At 32.4% G+C, this 12860-nt stretch overlaps 1 pseudogene; it reads right to left on the bottom strand.

Annotated features, from left to right (window-relative positions):
- Nucleotides 1–9582: 9582 nt before the first annotated feature.
- LOC125869611 (putative late blight resistance protein homolog R1B-16) lies at nucleotides 9583–12686 on the bottom strand (annotated as a pseudogene).
- Between the last annotated feature and the right edge of the window lie 174 nt (nucleotides 12687–12860).

Here is a 12860-nt window from a genome sequence, read left to right as displayed (position 1 = left end):
TTTTCTTCCATAAAGCATTTAGAATTGTATGGGTGTTAGACTTGAAGTATAGATATCAATTCAAGGTATATGTAGAAATTTTCTTATTGTGCATTTAAACGAGAACCATTAATTATTTTTGTTATTCATTTTTGCACATACTAATATATCATATGTTTGGACCTAATAACATAAAAATGTAACTCATTATTTTAGTTACCAAACTAAATTTTGCAGGTTCATCAAATGTCTAATCATTTGACATACAATAAAGAAGTTATTTGAATACATTGATTGTTCATCTATTTTAATTTATTTATTTTTTTGAATAGCTTGTGATATTTGACAGTAATCAATACCTTTCACAGGACTCACGTGCAAAGCACGTGTCTAGGACTAGTAATAATAATATGTTGGAAGTATGTGTCCAACTGTCTAAAATCTCTAAATTGGTTTTTGGTCTGTACTTCAGTATGACTTTTTGAGCAATCTTCTATTATGTATGTTTCCAGTGTGTTTAAACATCTATTATGTGCTTTGCCTTCATTAATAAATATCTCCAGTTTCTCAACCATCATCAGTTCATTAGCCTACAAGTAGTGCAAGTGTCTTGTTAATGTGAAATTGTGGAAAACTACTCTTTTAATTTAGGATGATATTTTAGGTGTTTGGTTTTCATTATTACTCATTATTTTTTGATAATCAGAATTCCCCGAGGGCTAGTGACGCAAGGTTCAAAACACGATGGCTAATGTCCCTGCCTGGTTAAGCTTCTGATTTGACTAATCATATCCCTCAGTTGCTACTGTGCACTGATGCACCCTTTAACCAAACAAATAGGATTTAACCGCAGTGATTGAGTTTGTGAATTTTTTTCACTCATCGAAACAAAGTTAAGAATATTAAAAATGAAGGATAACTTGCAGAAATTTCACTTAAAATGAAGGATAACTTGCAGAAACTTCACTAGTTTAGTATCTAATTAACTTCCTTTTCTTTACTTTTCATTTTAACTAAACTTACCAAAATTTGGACTTCAAATATATGTAGCTGGCGCATTCAAACACATGTGGTCAAAATTAGGTCGAACTTGTTCTGGATACACTGTATCCAAGTGGCTTCGCATGTATCTGACTCTCTCACTCGCCTCCCTCCTCTCTCGCTCACCACTCTCCTCTCTCGCTCGCCTATCTCCCTATATATATATATATATATATATATATATATATATATATATATATAACCTTAAAAGCATGAACTCCTAACTTGAATGTTAAATTACTATAATATCCATAACATACGTTGTGACCTTTTCGATGAGTTGTGACTTTTCTGATAAGTTGTGACTTTTTTCAAAGGGTTGTATTTTTCGATGAGTTGTGACTTTTCTGATAAGTTGTGACTTTTCGAAAGGGTTGTGACTTCTAGGAAAGGTCGTGACTTTTCAGATAAGACACAAAAAACAATTGTTGATACTACCCTTTGTTGACTATAAATAGAGGGGTTTTCTCTCATTTTTCAACCACAATTTTTTTTAATCTACTACTCTTCTTCTTCTTGCATTTTAAAAAAATTCATGTGATTTATTGTCGTTGTGAGTTCGAAGTTTAGCGGAATACGAGGTACCACTATTCTAATGAAGTAAATTGTTTTATCCTAACAAGGTATATTCCTTAACTTCGAGTACTTGAGGAAAATAATTCTGATGATATAATAATTATTTTTTTGCTTAGTATATACATTAGCATGTAATGTTACAATATATGAGGTTAACGTGATGTAGTCTAAATTCATTTGTTTTTGTTAACAGTTTCTCTTGTGATGTAGATATATGCTTCTGAATATCTTTTTCAGAAATTATTAAACTTCTCAATAGTTAGAGAATTGTCATGATTTATTTTTTTGATGCTCAAGACAAAATAATGACTTTATTTATCAATGCTATTTATGTGATTTAGATTGTCAGAAAGGTTGCTTCAAAATAGTTATTACTATATAAACATTTCCCTTTTGTTTTACTAATTTACTATTTCTTAATATTTAAGTATTTTCGACGAAGAAAAGTTTATATGACTTGTAATAAAGTCAGTTGAAGTTTGTATTAGTTTAATTTTTATTGTAGTCTAAATTCATTTATTTTTGTTAATAATTTCTCTTGTGATGTAGTTATATGTTTCTGAATATCTTTTGTCAAAATTATTAAACTTCTCAAAAGTTAGAGAATTGTCACGATTTGTTTTTTTGATGTTATGTGATTTATATTGTCAGAAAGTTTGCTTCAAAATAGTTATTAGGGAAAATGCATAAGTACCCCCCCAGCCTATGCTCGAAATCCCAGAGACACACCTAACCTTTACTAAGGTCCTATTACCCCCCCGAACTTATTTTTTAATTAATTTTCTACCCCTTTTGGTCCTATGTGGCACTATTCTTGTGGGCCCAGCACGCGTTGACAAATTTTTCAAAATAGTGCCACGTAGGACCAAAAGGGGTAGAAAATTAATTAAAAAATAAGTTTGGGGGGGTAATAGGACCTTAGTAAAGATTAGGTGTGTCTCTGGGATTTCGGGCATAGGTTGGGGGGGTACTTATGCATTTTCCCTAGTTATTACTATATAAACATTGCCCTTTCGTTTTATTGATTTACTATTTCTTAATATTTTAGTATTTTCGAAGAAGAAAATTTCATATAACTTGTAATAACACCAGTGGAAGTTTGTATTAGTTTAACTTTTATTGTAGTCTAAATTCATTTGTTTTTGTTAACAATTTCTCTTGTGATGTAGATATATGTTTATGAATATCTTTTTCCAAAACTATTTAACTTCTCAAGAGTTAAAGAATTATCACGATTTGTTTTGTTGATGCTCAAGACAAAAGAATTACATTATTTATCAATGCTACTTATGTGATTTAGATTATCAAGAAGTTTGCTTAAAAATAGTTATTACAATGTAAACATTGCCCTTTTGTTTTACTAATTTACTATTTTTTAATATTTCAGTATTTTCGATGAAGAAAAGTTCATATGACTTCTAATAACACTCATCTATTGCACATTAATTCTTTAGTTATAACATTATAAATTCTTTTAGTTATTACTAATTATCGCAAATGTTATTCACACTCTTTTACATTCTTTAGTTAAAATATTATGAATTTTCATAGTTATTACATTAATTAATTATATCTTTCATTTTTCCTTATATTAACTTTTGATCAATAATTTTTCATATTATTATACTACCCCCGATAACACGGTGTTGTTATTTTTCCTTGGACGAATCATGCTTAGTTGAATAAATCGAAAATTATTTACAAGTATATGAACTATATCTTTGTTGGGTGTAAGAAAAACAGGTGATTGTATATATGATTTCACAGATAGAATATATTCTTTAATTTTAATTTTTAGTTTTTTCGGTAAAAAAAAAAAGAAACTTTTCTCAGTTAACTATGGACAGTCAGATAACTATCTTCGATTTATGTACACAGACAATCGAAAAGTCAAATATGAGAGCCAACAAAAAGAACGTCATCTATTATGTTATAACTTATAAAATAAAAATTAATATACAAAAACAGTTCTAAAAATAAAATGTACTTGGTCTCCACATGTTCATATGAATAGATTAAGTGGAATACACGTGCAAAACACATTTGGTTAGATGACAAGAAAAATACACAACAAAAATCATTTATAAGGTAATATTAGTGCGATACGACTAATTACATAATTAAACCTCATCAAATTGAAATAAATATATACATTATTGCATTTAACTAATAAATTTTAATTGACCATATTCATAGGTTCGTGTGAATAAGATATATATATATATATATATATGATGATCCACGTTGAACATTCACAAAAAAATCTGCAATATTATTTTGTGCAAAGCTTATTATTCAAATCTCCGCTTAAATTTTTTGAATTGATAATCACGTGCAACTCACGTGTCGAAAATCTAGTATATATATATATATATATATATTAGTTGTGTGGATTTCTAAATTGTCAACCAAATATTGTATTAATTTTATACATGTATAACGTATTTCTTATCTACCTACCAAATGCCGTATAAATTATACAAAAAATAATTATGAATATTTGTTTCTTATTCAGCTATAAGCAACTAGTAGTAGTAGATTAAGTAGAATAATATTGATACCTAATGGTGGTGGTGAATGATGATGGAGGTTAGTGATATATAAGGCTAACTAACGATTGTAATTATCAATAGTGAATAGTGAATGTNTGCCTTAAATAACGTCAAAGAAAGTACATGTTTGTGATAAAAAAAACTTATTCCTTTATCCACGCAAACAATCGCTTCAAAAAATCGGTTATTAGCCCTAAAATATACCATTTATATTATTGGGCCCGTGCATAGCACGGGCAACATTATCTAGTGGTGGTTATAAGTGGTAGTTGAAATTAAAGTATAGATAGTGAATTATCATCTTTTTATGGATTCTTAAATAGACATTAATATCTTAATGATTTAAGACTTGATTATAGATGTTAAATCTTAAGTGAAATTTAAAATTACTAATAGTACATATATGAGTTTATATTTTGCCTATTTAACAAATATTGAAGTATAAAAGTACATAATCTCTTTCATTTTTTTAAAAAAGGAAAGAAAAGTTGTGTTCTTTTAACAATAAAAATATTGAAGAACATAAATTTAACTACTTAAATCTTCACATTAGTAAATAAAGTCTTTTGCAATAAGATCCAAGGTAAGATATCGTGAACACATGACTAACATCTTATTATCTTGAATTAACCCACACAATATAATCAATAATAATATTATTAGAAATTTTGTTGTAGAGTTAATGAGTTTATGTCTTGTAAAAATATGTATCAAAATAAATAGATTATTTAATTAATTAAAAAGAGAAAAGCCTAAGATCTTAACATCTTACTATTTATATCTATTTCTATTTGTTTTTAATTTTCAATAATTGAAAATTCAAAAAATCGTTATTTTTTGTAACTATTGGCTTTTATTAATCACCAAAAAGTATAACACTACAATCCAAAGGCCAGGTTATACACAACCAGCCTACTTAAACAAAACTAAGTGAGTGACTATCAACCAGAAGCTAGAAATTAAATCGATGAATAATACTCTTGATTTTTAGAGGTGCTCTAACATGTGGTATATGCAATCTCCTTTGTAATTATCTTCCAGTCTTTGCTTTACTTCTAAAAACTTCACAAGTTTCGCTCCATTCAAATGACATATACAATCTCTGAATGCATCATTCTGAAAACCTAGGCAACCTAGGAGTGTCCCTTAACATTTGCAAGCGTCCACTCCAATGTTGATCCTAGTTGAGGATTGTACTATGTTGCATTCTCATCCAGTTTTCCATCTTGTCCCATATATGTTGTGTCTACTCGCATTGTACGATATATGCTCTTTAGTTTCATCATGTTTACGGCAAAACAAGCATTTTAGATCAATTTGCATTCCCCATCTAATTAATCGATATAGACAAAAAGAATCGATATAGAGAGAGTGTGTGAAGAACAACAAGTTAATTTGTATATACATATATTTACTAATCTAGAGAGAGGGGAAAAGTATTGAATGATACAGAGAGAAACAATGAAACACATTTTCAAGAAGCTTCATCATTCAAATCAATCGAACAACGCTCAATCTACATCATCGGCGGTATCGTCGTCATCTTTGCCGGTGCGGGTGTATCATCATCGTCTTTGGTGTCATGTACTACCGATCATCAGAATTTCAGAGTCCTTTCACGATTTTGACTGCTCCAACGGTGACCCTGCTGCTCCGCTGAGTGCTAGTGGTGGAGGAGGGAATATTTTGATGATCAATTGGCAACATGATTATTATACTTGGGGGAAGAGCATCAGGTGCAACTTTCCCTAGCGTTGAGTGTGTCATCCTCATAGTCTCACTCTCAAGATCCTTTCCCGCCTGATGTTAATTCAAGCAACGGTTAGATAACTGTATCCATATCAATAAGTGCAATATAGAAATATGAGACTGTTAACTTTGTTTCATGTTTTTTTTCCTTGAACAAAACTAATAGTATACCAACAACCATTTCGCACCAACAAGGAAGATGCGGTCAAAGTAATCTTATTTGACATAGTGATCCGATGTTTATAAAGTATTATGTACTGATATTGTACGGATGACATCCATTCTTGGGGGTTATATATTGTTAACTTTTTGCACTTGAGTATATTTATAAAGATTTGTATGGATTTAAGCTATACTTGTCTTATTTCTGCATTTAATTATTTTATCTTCAACTAGTTAGGTCGATGGTTCGGTTAATCTATCCGGGAGTATGTATGTTCCATCATGACCCTTATGAATTTTGAAGTATGATAGTAGGACAAATGAATTAATAAATCAAACGTTGGACCAACCTCAATAGTAGAAGAAACTTCTCAGTAGTAGTAGTAGTAGATACCACTAGCAGTATGCAGACACTTTATCCTTCTCTTTCAAGCTCTCTAATGTGTTATCAAAGCATGGCTATCACGATTTACTCGGGTGACTTAAAGCAATAACCAACTATTTACTGAGAAAGTTATAAAAATGAGTTGCACCCTCATCATATAATCCGAATAATATCTACGCGTTGCATCTTCAATGTCATTCACATAACACTCCATTTTCTTTCTTCCCAATCTGCTTCTATTATTGCCTCTTCAATGCTAAAATTAAAACTATAGGCAGGAAGTATACTACTTTGATGAATATATAAATCCTAATTTCTCCATATATTTAGGGGTAATAGGACCCTAGTTAAGTTTAGGTGTGTCTCTGGAATTACGGTCATAGTCTATGGGGCACTTGTGTCTTATCCCTTAAAAAATTAAGGGAAAAAGGACGAATATACCCCTGAACATTCGTAAATGGTATGTGTATACCCTTCGTTGTACTATTAGGACATCAGTATTCTTACCGTTCAAATTTTAGAGCATATATACCCTTTAAACTAACGGTGATACACGTGTCTCAATCTTAACCGTCGATCTAATATTTGCTAAATTTCCTACCCAAAATTAAAAGACCCACCCAAATTAATTTTAAAACCCACCCAAATACATAATACCCACCCAAAAAAACCCAAATCAATTCTTACTTTTAGATGGTACTCCAACCCCAAAAACCCTTATCTTTCTCATTTACCTCTTCTCCCTAAACAAATTTCAGACAAATCTAACCCTAATACTCTACCAAATCCTAATCCTAGTATCAGTCCTTATGTCAGTCCTACGATGGCCTTCTTCTCTAGACGAAAAGAGAAAGATTATAATATCCATTTTAGTTGTTGTTGGCCTTAAACCGTCATATGCACAAGATGTAGTGGACAAAAGAGTTGAGGTTTAATGGTCGTCGGATAAAATCTGGTACAAAGGGTTGTGTGAAGTTTTTCAATAGTGCTTTCGGTGAGATTTGATCATGTATAATGATGGTAATGAGTAAATGATTGATTTAGTTAAAGAAAAGATTAAATGTGTCAAGAAACATGTGAGGAAGTTGAGGAGAAAATGGAGGATGTAGTGTTGAGGATGATTCTGGGGATGAAGATGGTTGGATGGGTCTTCCTCTCCTGTGATGAAGTTGATGAGAAATTGCAGGATTTAGTGTTGAGGATGATTTGGGGATGAAGATCGGGGGGGATGTTGTTAAACAAGTGTTTTAGTTGCTTAATTTAAAATTAAGTGAATTAATTAGGGAGATTTGGGTTAATATTTTTGGGTAGTGGGTTTTATGTATTTGGGTGGATTTTTCAATTTTGGGTAGAAGTTTAACAAATATAGGGTCGACGGTTAAGATTGAGACACGTGTATCACCGTTAGTATAATGGATATATATGTTTCAAAATTTGGACGGTAAGGATATTGGTGTCTTAAAAGTACAATGAAGGGTAGACACATACCATTTATGAAAGTTCGGGGTATATTTGTCCTTTTTCCCAAAAATTAATGAATTGTTATTAAACTTGAATTTGAGTTAGAAAAAATATTTATATAAAATAAGGTAAAATTAAATTTAATGGAGTGAAGAAATTTAAAAGTCATCAATGTCTTTCAGCACTATCTATTTAATTAATTATTAATTAAAAAAATAAAATAAAGTAGAACACTGCAAAATAAAAGAAAAAAATTACAAAATCTTACGAAGACTCGATGGAGCAGGTAAAAGTAGGAAGATCCTAAATGCACCATTACAACACAAGTTAAATTTAGTAGGTTAAGATTAATATTTCCATTTTTTATGTTGTAATTTTTCATGTGTTTGGTTCTTTATACTTTGAACCCCCGTCATAGAGATCCTGGCTCTGCCACTGTATCCGAAGTATGTAATTTTAGGAATATCTCTTAAGTTTATAGCTTCATTGTCTCAATTTACTTGGTTGTAATCCGTTATTTTTCCCATTGTCATACAATCCTTACACCTCATCGGATCTGGACCAAAGTTATGATGATAACTAAACTTCGGTGATCGGAACCATTCCAATTGAAGAAGAAGCAGATGAAGTTTCATTTCAGTTCTACATCTCTTTCTTCTTCAATGAGAATGATTTGAATCACTGGTGTTTGGTTATCATCACAATTATAGTCTAGATTCGACGAGGTGTAAAGACTATACAGCAGTAGGAGAAACAAGGGACTGCAACCAAGTATATTGAGACAGAAAATCTATAAACCTGAGATAGGCCAAAAATACCGTACTTTGGAGGAATTGCAGACCGACAAGGATAAACCGCCTCAAGCACTCTCTTTTCCTTATGCTTCTGATCCCCTGCTCCTTAACTTTCTACACCACCAACCACACGCCAATTCTCGTTCAAATTAAACTACCAATAGCAACAATTAATGGGCTACTACGACAATTGTGCAGAAACTATGGAGTTAATACTCAAAAGATCACTCAATTGTATTGGCTGCAAGGAAAGGATCAGCCCTTCACTCAATTCTTCATCAAGGAGATGAAGTATGCCCTATACCAGGCACTACGAAGATTGAAAACTTCAACGAAAATGTAGGAGCCTTATCCGTAAAATTGACAGTGGAAGACATGAAAGAACTCGAATAGTATAATGTTGTCAAAGGTGAGAGACATGTATACATGTCGTCAACTTGGATGAATTCAGGGACTCTGCTATTGTCCTCACTAGAAAGCTGGATAGGGGTTTGACAAGTGATATCTATTTGGCTTCTTATGTCGCTCAAACTCCTCGAAGATATTATTGCACACGTGTCGGATCCTTCAAAAATGCACTATGGAAAATCCAATATATACTTGGCGATATTTTGAAGAGTCTGTACAACGTAACATAGATGGCTTGTGTACATGTACTCAATACTTATTTATGAAATGAGATGTATGTTATGGATTGCTCCTAAATTAATTAGTACTCATCAAAACAGCTTTCATTCAACTTCTTTAAATTTGAAGACAATTGTAATGCAATGTGGGGCCACTTACTGGAAAGGTGAAGTTTTTGAAGCTTGATAAGATTCTCCAATGTGAGACAAAAAGACTATGCAGAATCATTTTCAAAGTGGATGTGAAGTTGTTGAGATTAGGACACCTCCTTGACAATTGGAAATCTAATAACATTCTTTAATATCCTCAAATTTTCTAATTTAGACGATCCTTCAAAGAGTCCATACTTATCAAATTCAGCTTCAGCTATCTCAACATGCCTTAATTTTCTCATTTCCCAAAAAGACACAGGTAACAGTACTAAATTTCTCCAATTATTCACAATTAAAGTTTCAAGATGGGGCAGATGTGATTCTGGATGAAAATAGAATTTATTTGTCCAAACTGCGAGGTACTTCAGGTGTTTTAGTGGTTTCAATATAGCTGTCGACACATAACACACTTTATGGGAACTCAAATCCAAGATTTTAAGAAGTCGCAATTTAAGAATCTTACAGAAGGGATCCCGTCTCTAAATTCTACATTTGTTATCAGTGACCTTAACTGTTGGTGGAAAGGCTTCCGTGTTTTGGATCCCAGAGATGCAAACTTGGAAAGCTCTTCACTCAAAATGAAGCTCATTCGACTTTCCTTCACAACCAGCATAAACTTTTCTTCTCTACTCTTTTCCAAGCAAAAGTGAAGCACTACATCATGAACCTGATAGTATTTGACCTTACCGTTATATTTTTTCTTTGAAACCATTACCATGTTACTGCTAATGACATCTATCAAGTAATCTTCAGCAGATTCAATGTTCTCCACGAAGTCTTCCACTATCCATAAACTTATCAATTTAGACATTAGAATTCTTGCATCCTTCGGAAACATCCCCATATAAAGAAGCCAAGGCTTTAAACAATTGGGTAAGTAATCAAAACTCAATTGCATAGTCGCCCAAATTGATTCTTCGGATTCACGATCAAGATAGTCAAATAAAGCATCTTTCACCTCATTCCACCAAGATTCTTCCATTTTCCTTTTTTTGATTATTCCAGCTACCAAGAAAACCACTAGAGGTAGTCCTTTGAATTTTTCTACAACTGCTTGACTCACATCTTGTAGTTCAGGCGGGCAATCTTCCTTTTGAAACACTCTTTTCTGCAACAATTGGCAACTCTCTTCTGTTGTGAGGAACGGAAGTAAGGATCAGTATGGTACTTGACTTGCTTACCCACTTCTTCAAGTCGAGTTGTTACTAATATTCTGCTTCTATTTCCAATGTCTGGAAAACAAAGTCTTAAGTCATCCCATGCCATACAATCCCACATATCATCCAATACAATGAGATATCTCTTTCCCACTAGACTTTTCCTCAACATGTTAGTAAGGATATCATCCTTATCTCTCTTGTCCTTGTAACCGGTAACTTGACTAAAACTCTCTTGTAATAGTGTTCTCCGGTTATATGTTTGGGAAATGATGCACCATGCTCGAACATCAAAATGAGAAACAATGTTTTCACTATTGTACACCTTTCTGGCAATTGTCATTTTCCCTTGTCCCCCATGCCTACAATTGGGATGACGTCTAGCTCATTTGTACCTTTAATTAGATATTGAATCATTTTTTCTATGTCATTCCCACAACCCACTATCTCCTCATCAATCACTGGATTGCTATGTCGAGTTGGCAGGTGTTTAAATGGTGCTACCACATAGAAAGGCTTAAGAGCAACGTCTGATAACAACATCTCAGTCACCTGCGCATTAATTTGCTTGATCTCTTTTGAGATTGTAGGAAGTGAGCAAAAAATATGCAAAAAAGCATTATACTGAACAAGAATAGAGTCAATGGCAACCTCAGCTTCATATGCCAAATTGATAGTACGTCTCTGAAGATCTTTAAGAATTTTATGTTTATGGTGCACCTTTGCGACATCTCTGAAAATGAATGATAAAGATGACAACTCCTTCTCTAAAATGGATATAAGAGTTGATAACTCTTTCTCCAAATTACCTAAAAGAGGTTTCATCAAGAAATCTAAATCAAATTCAGATTTCGACATCTCATTCAGTTTCCTTATAAGAGAATCCAGAAAGTTCAATCCACCAATAGTAGGGAACTGAGATGGAGTGAATTTTAAGGATTTGTAGTAAGTCTCCACTTGTGCCTTCAGATCTTTAGTTTTCTCCAATATTTGTATCGAGCAAAGACTTATTTTGCTAGTGTCATCTCTGTTTTATAGAGCCAGGAAGAAGTTTTTCAATGACATATAGAACATCACCTACTATAGCTCCAATTTTTACCATTAATAACATGATTTGACACATCAGCATCAAGGAAAACCAATAAGAACTCTATTGCCACATCAATATTTTGAACAGAGATGTTATCAAGAAAGTTATTGAGCTTTTTGTTTCCGAGATACATCAGCAGATTTTGGAGATGATGAGAAGATCCTTTTGGTAATTTCTTGTCCTTGAAAGTTCTTGAATGAGTAAACTTTGAAGCCTTTAGTTCATCGCGAAAAATCTTCTTCATTTCCAGCTCCACTAACACAATCAAGAATAATAGATAAGGATGTTTATTCAAGATATCATCCTTATCCTCATCCTCATCCTTATCTACAAAATCAGCAAAAACATTATCTGAAATAGCAAATCAAAGTTGTCCCACATTGTTAGCCATGAACTGAATTTGAGTCTCCAAACATTCTAGCTTCTCATTGCCGACGTAACCATTTATCTTTGTAGCATATAAGTATCTCAAACATCTCATTTTCTTTTGAACAATTTTCAGTTTCTTTATAAATCTGTGTATTTCAAGGTTTTCTTCAGCAGGGTAAGACCTAACCTCTTCCAGTGAAATCATCACTAAATCAGTTAGATTCTTTCCGAGGCAATCCATCTATTTCGACAGATCCAAATCATTCAACTCATAATTGTAACTTAAAATGGTATTACATTTCAAGAATTCCATCAAATGTGATTCTAGCCTTTCTAGATTAAGGTTAGTTTTACATTGATCTGTAATCCCATCCAATACCCGGTGAAGCATTTCCATAGTCGATTTGGCATTCTTTGTGTATTTGACTAAGGAATCACGAAAAAGAACATGATGATACTTTATAAAGGTTCTCAAAACTCTTAGCCACATTTCAAATTTTTGAATTTGATCAATCTTGAAGCTAGTCAGATTACCTCCACTCTTGATCCTTCTTAGGTGATCTAACATTTCCTCAATTCCATTTTCAGCCATCTTCTCTTGAAATATTCATCCAAGTTCACCAACTCTTGGAATTAGGTTCATTAACAACAACATTTTTATTCATATCTTCCAATAACTAGTGTCTGTAGCTATGTTAATGCTTATGAAAGATAATACATTCTATGTACCATTTCATCTAATTCAAACAGTGCATATTATCACAGA

The sequence above is a fragment of the Solanum stenotomum genome, chromosome 7 (assembly GCF_019186545.1).
Source record: "Solanum stenotomum isolate F172 chromosome 7, ASM1918654v1, whole genome shotgun sequence".
Classification (NCBI taxonomy): Eukaryota; Viridiplantae; Streptophyta; class Magnoliopsida; order Solanales; family Solanaceae; genus Solanum; species Solanum stenotomum.
The sequence above is the reverse complement of the archived record's forward strand: the minus strand, read 5'-3'. Positions and strand labels throughout refer to the sequence as shown.